This window comes from Artemia franciscana, chromosome 20 (assembly GCF_032884065.1).
Source record: "Artemia franciscana chromosome 20, ASM3288406v1, whole genome shotgun sequence".
NCBI lineage: Eukaryota > Metazoa > Arthropoda > Branchiopoda > Anostraca > Artemiidae > Artemia > Artemia franciscana.
Window position 1 is genome coordinate 31,775,546 of NC_088882.1, and position 9,141 is coordinate 31,784,686.

At 33.7% G+C, this 9,141-nt stretch overlaps 1 non-coding gene across 1 annotated transcript; it reads right to left on the reverse strand.

Moving 5' to 3' along the window:
* Window positions 1-6,757: 6,757 nt before the first annotated feature.
* LOC136040422 (U2 spliceosomal RNA) lies at window positions 6,758-6,948 on the reverse strand. The gene has a single exon (XR_010620713.1). It is a non-coding gene; the product is annotated as a U2 spliceosomal RNA (small nuclear RNA).
* Window positions 6,949-9,141: the final 2,193 nt, after the last annotated feature.

Sequence of the window (9,141 nt, forward strand, 5' to 3'; positions counted from 1 at the left end):
TAAAAAAAAACAGACAACAAGTACTAATATAAATAAATAAATCTTAAAGCGGATAATGCTTAAACTGAATATGCAAGTCAAGCTTAAAACAAAAAAAAATCTTGTTTGTAGTGATTTTGGTTTGTTTCAGGCTTGATTTGCATATTCAGTTTAAGTTTCACTCGTTTTAAGATTTATTTATTCATTTATATTATATTTTTTGTTTGTTTTCATTGATTGTTTATTTAATTTCTATTCCTTTTGAATTTCGTTTATAGTTCAATAGCAAAATATTCTTTTTCGTTTTAAGCTTCATTTGTATATTCAATTTAAATATTACTCGCTTTAAGGTTTTTTAGTAGATTTATATTAGTAGTTGTGTGTGTTTTTTTTTCTTTTGCTATGATTGTTTATTTAATTTCTGTTCGTTTTGGGTTTCGTTTATTCGTTAATAGCAATTTCTTTGTTTTGAGTTTGAATTTTAACGGATATTTGTATCTGCCTATCTTAAGTTTAATATGTCCTTAACTTTTTTTTGAAAAATTCTTTTTCGGAAAGTTTTTTTTTAATTAATACCTACAAAAGTGGAGCAGTCTATAACCGTTTCTAATTCCCTTTCCCACGCCAAATTTACCGAGGCTAAGATACCATCTTTCCCTTTTTCTTACCAATCTTGGCATTAAGCTTACCTAATAAAAATACCATATTTCCCCTAAAATCCTGTCTATTTGTTTTGTAGTAACAGCCAAAAGGTGAAATAATGAAACTTTTGAAAATTATGGGGATAGCTGTCTAAAATTAGAAACTTCAGGGCGTTAGTAATATAAAAACACATTTAAATGTTAAAAAAACATCAAACCACCGAGTGAAATATCTCATGGTTACTTATGAGAAGGGGAAATCCGTAGTTGTATCTGTGACAAGGGTGTTTCAGTTGGCCTGTTCAAATTCCAGTAATAGTTTGTTTTTCCTGTATTAGCCTAGATTTTTGTTTCCCCCTTTTTTGTATCGAACTCTCAATGTCGAGTTGTCACAGAAAGAAGATATAGGATATCCTTAAAAGTCCAATTTTTTTCAACACCATTTAATTTTGAAAAGTGGATGCTCCTTTCACCAAATGGTATCCAAAATGTGAATCCGTAAAATGGAAATTCCTCTTAAAATGCCAAGCGTAATGAGATAATCTCTTCGGAGTTCAATCATTAAATGGGAATATTAAAATCCCTACTATCAATGTCACGCTTTACCCCTCCCTGAATCCAGTTTTTCATTATCATTCCTCACACTAAATCATCCTGGTGATAGAAGCGATGGGTCAGACAGTAAACCTCAGGATTAGATCTTCATTTGATGTCAACAGTATTATATAATAATATTAGTAAATGTATAATTATATATAAGAATAGGGATAATTCTGTTGCTAAGGTGGTTAAGTCCTTAAAACAGATGTTGGAGAAGAGTGGCAAAGAAGTGGCCAATTACCAGGTGAAAATCATTTTCGGGGTCTTTTTCGTATTTAGTTCAGCGTGAAGACTGTATTTTAGTATATTTCAGCATAGTGTTCCGTCATATCGGAGTTCTTTATTTGCCATTACATGATAAGTACTACTAAATTGAACTATGAATTTTGTTTTAAGGCTTTTCTGGGTAACATGCATGCATGTAGAGGTGGGATTCCCTTTTTAAGATTCTTTTGCAGAAACTTTCCCAGAAAAATCTGGGAAAAGATTTGTTTGCAGAAACTTTTCTGGAAAAATCACAGTAATGTGACTTGAAAATGCGCTTCCGTCCCCCTCCCCCCTGAGACGAAAATATATGCACATATGTTTAAGAAAATTTCAAAATCAAGATCCACCAAAGTTTTTGGACGCGCGAGTCTTACATCGAATGCCAGAGATTTTGCAAAAATATCAAGGTTTAACGAAGAATTCGAAAAGACCATATACTTTTCATATAGATTTTGTATGATTGTGATCATATAAAAATGAGATTTTATATGATCTTGGTACATCCCGAGATCATGTTGAAGTCACCTAAGCAAGTTTTCTATGGTAATAAGCTAGTGGGCTCTGCTTGAACCTGAAAATGCCCTTTTTCTGAGAACCTTTGTAGTATTTTTCCTATACTTCACCTGCTTTGTTTTTTCGAAAAAAGATTAACACTAATGGTTGGTTTTATGTGGGTTATTTTGTTTTCTCTGATTCATTTTAATTGGAATTTCAGGAACCAGCCGCTGAACCAGAAATAAAGAAGTTCGCACAGTGCTATGGCGTGAAGTTTGACATGTTCTCCAAAGTCAGCGTCAACGGATCCGATGCACATCCACTTTGGAATTTTTTGAAATCCCAATGCCCCGGTACTTTGGGAGGGTAAGATTCAATTTCATTCAAATTAGAATTAAATGCTATTCACTTTAATCAAATCCGTATGTCATTCAAGTATTTCCTCGTCAATAATTTTTGCTTGAAGTACTGGGATCGTCTTTTTTTACTATTTTTTTTTGTTCTTGTATAGTATGTAAACTTGCGGGATATCTGGCATTTCTGTTGTGTTTGGAGCTACAAAAATAATCGGTTAGTTTGACTATCGGTATCGGTAAGTTTGACTCTTTCTCTCAATTCTTCTTTTTAAAACAGTAAAAATCTTTAGCGTAAAGAGCGGGGCGTTGATGAGGAAGCAGCCTCTTTCATATACGAAGTAATTTCTGTGCGTTTTAAGTTTTAATGTCGCTCCTTACTTTCAGTTAAAAAACTTGTTTTTTTTATTTAATTTCTGAATGTTTTTGAATCAATGCATGTTTTGATTTTGGCTCTCCGCAGAGGAATAATCAAAACGAAATTTGTATATTATTTTTTTTTTTTGCTAAATGGCTTTCTCATAATTTTGCTAAATGGCTTTCTCATAACTGTAGATAGGAATTCCATTTTTTAGAGTTTTGGTTACTATTGAGCCGGGTCGCTCCTTACTACAGTTCGTTACCACGAACTGTGATTATTTCCTCGGTTTTTTGTTTCAGTTTTTCTTTGATGACATACACTCATTTGGGCTGTAAATCATGAGTGGGTTGAGCCCCTTTCTTAGGGTCACGATATTTGCCTTCTCTCCTTTGTATAGTATTTATTGTCTGTAAATGATTGACGTTCCTCTTCTTTTCTAGGTAATGAAGTAGCTGCTGGGCAGTTAATTTTGAACTCTGTATAAGCCTGTTTTCTGTTGCATTCGTCTTTTTGTGTATAGACGCTTATTTTTACATAAAAAGACAGTGCAGCAGAACTGGTTTCTTATAATTTTAAAGTTTAAATAAATAAAAAATCAAGGGTTCTAAACCTTAAGTTAAATAGAATCTCAGTAAAATTCGCGTGTATTTTTCTTTTTCTCACCTTTTCATATTTTACAAAAAAAAATAGAACCCTAAAAAATTTTTCTAATCAATATTCTTTTTTGCTCATCCTTCACCTAACGAATTTACTGCTCATTGAAGCTGTGCAATTATGTGGCCTCTGCTCCTGCCAAGGAACCCCTTCCTGACTCAACATTCAAGACCATTTTTTTTCCTTATTTTAATAGAAATTAAATCAATAAAATATTGCTTCTTTGCATTCTTGCAAACTACTTGTTGATCCTAGAGTTAGGGATAGTTCATAGGAACGGAGTACAAGACAGATAAAATACAAAACGGCGTTTATCAAAACAATTAATGAAAATCACTTATTATACACGAACATGTGTTGGATACTTATAAGTTTAAACATCCCCTTTTAACATGGGGATGTCATAAAGGAAAACTGGTTTTGTGGTTATGTCTCAAAAACAGTTTCGACAGATCTGTTTCTGGACCCACCATTTTATATTTACGGATTAATGCTAAACTTAAAATAATGTAGCTAGGCTTTTTTATATATAGAGTGAACCTTGATAAAAGTTGGAAAGGCGATCTTGCTTGTCGAAATGCCCCAATGCCAGAATTTACCGTATCTATATGCTTACTAATGGCGAAATAATAATAATTATGAAATGACTAAAATAATTCATTCTCTCAAATATGTTGAAAAACCATCGGAGAAAGAATAATTTCTGTTGAAAATATGTTCCGTATTCATTGAAGAGCCAACACCGCTAGTTGTTTGGTGGAGTTAAATGAGAGTTGCGCAACTCATATTTATGGCTTTTTCGTGTTTTTTTTTTGTGCTCGATATCTTCATTCAGCTTAGTCTGTTTGGTTTAAGATTGTTAACTTAGAGGATTCGATTTATGCATTTAATGGCAATGCGGAACCAATGAATTTAATATGTTTTGATTATGGACGTCTATACTGTATTGATAATCTCAGATGTGTTGTTGTCAAACTGAAAAACCATTATATGAATATAATTCTGCCATCGTTTTCATGTATTGGATTTTCAGTGAAATGATAGTGCATATATTACTTTTGTATAGCTTCTGGTGTATAGAAGAGCATCCTAACCCCCAAAAACCCTGGGGTATCTAGGCTTGTATGAGAAGGCTAGAGGAATTTTTTAAGAACCTAATAAAATTATTCATGAAGAATTTTGATCATCCTTCAAAAGATCAATACAGTACGGCCGTGCGAAATACGAAAGGGATTGTATGATATTTTCGAAAATGTTAAAGATTAAAGCGTTCCCAGTTGAGTCATAGCACATGTGAAAGCTTTTGAAATTGTTGAGAAAACTTTGCTCGGGTATATAGATAGAACATGACAAATAAATTCATTAGAATGTCAATAATCAGGAGAGTATTTTCAGTATCGTTATTTGATCTCTAACGCCAAAAAGAAGAAGAACAATAGGGAATTTTTTAAGACAGCGGGAAACAAATTAGAATGAATATTTCGGCCCTATGTCCAAGGGCCGTCTTCAGCAATACAAATAAGAAAAAACAACTGACAAGGGGATAAAATCAATAAAACTCAAATGAACAGTTTTTTAAAACAGTCCCAGCATCCTTACCTCAGCCAAGTTCAACCAGGACTCTGGTTGAGGCGTTTCCTTTTTGCAATCAATGGAATTTTTTTTAGCGGCTTCTCACGGTAGGGTTTATGCCTTCCACTCGTAGTAAAGTTAATTTTTCATTGTCAGCAATTGTCATATTGTTGATAAATTTACTTAGATTGCCCTCAAAGTGCTGTTTTGGCGAAAGGACCAATTCTATTGGTGTCAGCTTGTAGGGATTAGCCATTTTTAGGAAATTGTAAAAGTCCTGCAATTAACGGCTGAAAAATTGCAAAGAAGCTCTTTTACAGCCGTTAGAATTTATTGGAAGACAAATTTTCCCCAGCCTCTTTTTCTTAAATGCGCCTCTTCTTAATTTAGACTCAAATATTGATTATATTAGATCTCAGCTGTGCTTACAGGCCATTGTCTAAACCTTAAATCGTGAGTAATGTAAAACACTCTTGACTTGTATTGCTGAAAGTGAAGGTGGAAAACTATTGCTGAAAGTGAAGTCTGTAGGGGTAAAATATTTGGACAGTGTGTAGGTAGAAAACTATTCTTACTGTATAATATGCAGAATAATTGTAACTAACACCTTAGGCATGCAAACCCGCTATACTTATCCCCCCCCCCTAATGTTCAAATATATGGCCCGATTTTTTGAAGAACACTCAAGTGTTCAGGACAGCCTACATGAAGAACACTTTTCCTTTTAAATTTTTTCCCCTTGTTTTTGCCTGCTGTGGCACGCACTAGTGAACAATTTAGCTTTGTCTGTTCCTAAAATACTTCTAGCAGCAGAACATCACTCTCAGTTAAATTTAAACAAAGCTCTGATAAGAGATTATTGAATTCTTTTTCAACCTCATGTTTGAGTGTAGCTTTCCTAAGCCTTGGTTTTGAATTACCTTGGACGTAAAATAAATATCAGTTTTCTTGTAGTTTCTTCAGCAACTTGATGTCAACTAATGACCTTTTACTGTTCACTGGTAAAAATATGGTAATTTTATTGTCAAAAATGTTGGTGACTACAGTCAAATGCTTGGGTGTTTTCTGATTGAGATACAGCACAATGTAACTATAGGTCTATTTTAAGCCTGATTGTGTGCTAAGAGTAGAAATTTCGATTCACAGGGATATATTTGTTATTTAAACTTACGAGGAAATGTTAATCACGAACAGTCCTGTAGGTAATATATTTAGTGCAATTCAAAGCAAGTGACATCATAAATTTGTTCTGATGAAAGAATTTGTGGAGGACAGCCTTTACAGATATTTTTTCATGATGAGATTTGACCTTGAATAATTGTAGCATCTCTTGAGACCATTCTTCAATAGATCCAGATGAATCATTTGGTTCAGTTAAATAGTTTGGTTCAATAACGTTAAATACATTAAGCCTTTGTATGAATTTTGTGTCTGGTGTAATAGTCTTTATTTTACCATACAACTCTTGCTACATGCTATAAAAATAGCAGATATTTTTCGAATTTTATAAAATATTTTTTTACGATATTGAATAATTTTCGTTAGAAGTCTTGTTTTGCCAGCAGTTTATAATTACGAACTATTTTCGATAAAGATGCATGGGGACTTTGATCCAAATAGGACTTTTTAAATTAATTATGGCGTCCACCCATTGGCTTTTTCACTATTCATTTTTTTTAATTTTATACAGTGTTTCTTCTTTTTTTCATATGGAAAAAAAAATGATTTCCAATATATTCAAGGACTAAGTAACAAACAGCAGGGTCTCTCTTCACTTTGAATAACATATTATACACATTATTGATTAGGGTTCATGGACTTTGATCTCGTCTCGAAAGGGGTGCGTCGATCCCGGAAGTACTGCAATACCGGGCCAACGTGTGAAGGGAGCGGAGCAAGCCCTGACACCCCTCCGGTTTCCAAAAATCAGTTTAATATTCTGGGCTCATGTAGGGGCCGTATTAGATATTAAGCTGATAAGAACAGATACTACACTTTGATCTTAGCAAAAATGCCGAGAAGCGATAATTCAACAAGGAATGTCAAAGGAATTATAAGAATACAAGTAACAAAGTTTTTCATAAAATTTATTTCGGTTGCAATTCCCAAATAACATTCAATTAACTTATCACTTTGTCTTTAGATTTTTGTAAACAGTACGAAACATTTCCCATAATATCAAAGTTTATCTCAAAATTTTAATAGTAAACGGAAAATTTTCCAATCAAGACTTGGACAAAATTGTCACTCAAAAAGCCAAAATCAGAAAAGATAACACCTTAAACCAGAGGTATATTCTCTTGACCCTTTAGCTAACAATGATCGGAACCAAAATTGATGAATAACGTTAATTCACGGCAATTAAGGGGGTGGGGGACAGAAAAGTTTTTTTCGAAATCCAGAGAGAACAATTCTCTTTTTTTTTACTTTCTTTTACAAAAATACCCCAAAAAACACCCTCATTTGCAATAAAAATTGTCAATACACCAGTCGACACCACTGGTATTGATCAAATGCGCCAATTCATGGAAACTAGGGGACAATGCCTGACCCAATGTGCTAATCTCCGATCTGTTTGTCCGACTCGTTAAAACGTAGGGCAATGCATTTAAACAAGTTCCTGATGGGTTTTTTTTTTTATTATTTTTTTGTATTCCTTCCTCAAAATAGATTTGTAAACACAGCCCAAGGGGAATGGGAGAGGGGGCGAAAGAGTATTCTCCAGATTCCAGGCACTGGAATCTCGTTGTCTTTTCAATTTCTTTAACAAAAATACAAAGCAAAAAAAACAAGCCCTTTTTCAATGATAATACCACGAAGAGATTTTTTTTGATTCTAAGAGGAGGAATGCACGAAAGAAATCTTGTAGAGAAAATTTCCTTCCTGATAAAGCCACTGGATTTCCATATATGCTACATGGTAACAATACAAGTTTTATTAAGATATAAATAAAAAAAAACAAGTTTTTTTGAATGAAAGTAAGGAGCGACATTAAAACTTAAAACGAACAGAAATTACTCCGTATATGAAAGGGGCTTTTCCTCCTCGACAACCCGCTCCTTACGCTAAAGTTTTTTATTGTTTTAAAAAGTATAGTTGCGAGAAAGAATCAAACTTTAGCGCAAGAAGCGGGGTGTCGAGGAGGAAAAGCCCCTTTCATATACGGAGTAATTTCTGTTCGTTTTAAGTTTTAATGTCGCTCCTTACTTTCATTCAAAAAAACTTGTTTTTTTTATTTAATTTCTGAAAGTTTTTGAATTAATGCATGTCTGATTTTGGCTCTCCGTACATAAATTACTAAAATGAAATTTGCATATTAATTCTTTTTTTGGCTAAATGGCTTTCTCTTAGTTTTGATCAGACAATTTTGAGAAATAAGGGGTGGGGAAGGAGGTCTAGTTGCCCTCCAATTTTTCGGTTACTCAAAAAGGCAACTAGATCTTTTAATTTTTAACGAACGTTTTTATTAGTAAAAAAAACGTAACTTAAGAATTAACTTACGTAACAAACGTACATAACTTACGTTACGTTTTATCCCAATTCTTTAAGAATGACCCCTGAATCAGAAAGGCCGTAGAATAAATAGTTGAAATTATTTAAAAAAAAAATTAGCATAAAGAGCGAAGTATTTATCTCCTCCTAATTACCTCGCTCTTTATGCTAAAGTATTTTTAGAACTCTTCATATGCGTAATAATCTCTGTTCGTTTTAAGTTTTAATGCTTCTCCTTACTTTCAATTGAAAAAACTTTTTCATGTTTATATTTTCATTGTTTTTTTTTTATAGTAATGCTAGAAAGTCCTGCGCCCTTTTCATTGAATTTCTCTTCCCCCATGAAATACTCCTCCAAGGAAAGATCCTCCCATATAGCCCCCTCCCCTGAACCCCACACCCAAACCAAAAAAAAAAACCTGATAACGTCGGTACACTTCCCAGTAACCATTACTGTATGTAAACATTGGTCAAAGTTTGTAACTTGCAGCCCCCCCCCAGGGACTGTGGGGGGTAAGTCATACCCAAAGACATAGTTATTATGGTTTTCGACTATCCGGAACAAAATGGCTATCTCAAAATTTTGATCCGCTGACTTTGGGAAAAAATGAGCGTGGGAGGGGGCCTAGGTGCCCTCCAATTTTTTCGGTCACTTAAAAAGGGCACTAGAACGTTTCATTTCCGTTAGAATGAGCCTTCTTGCAACACTCTAGGACCACTTGGTCGA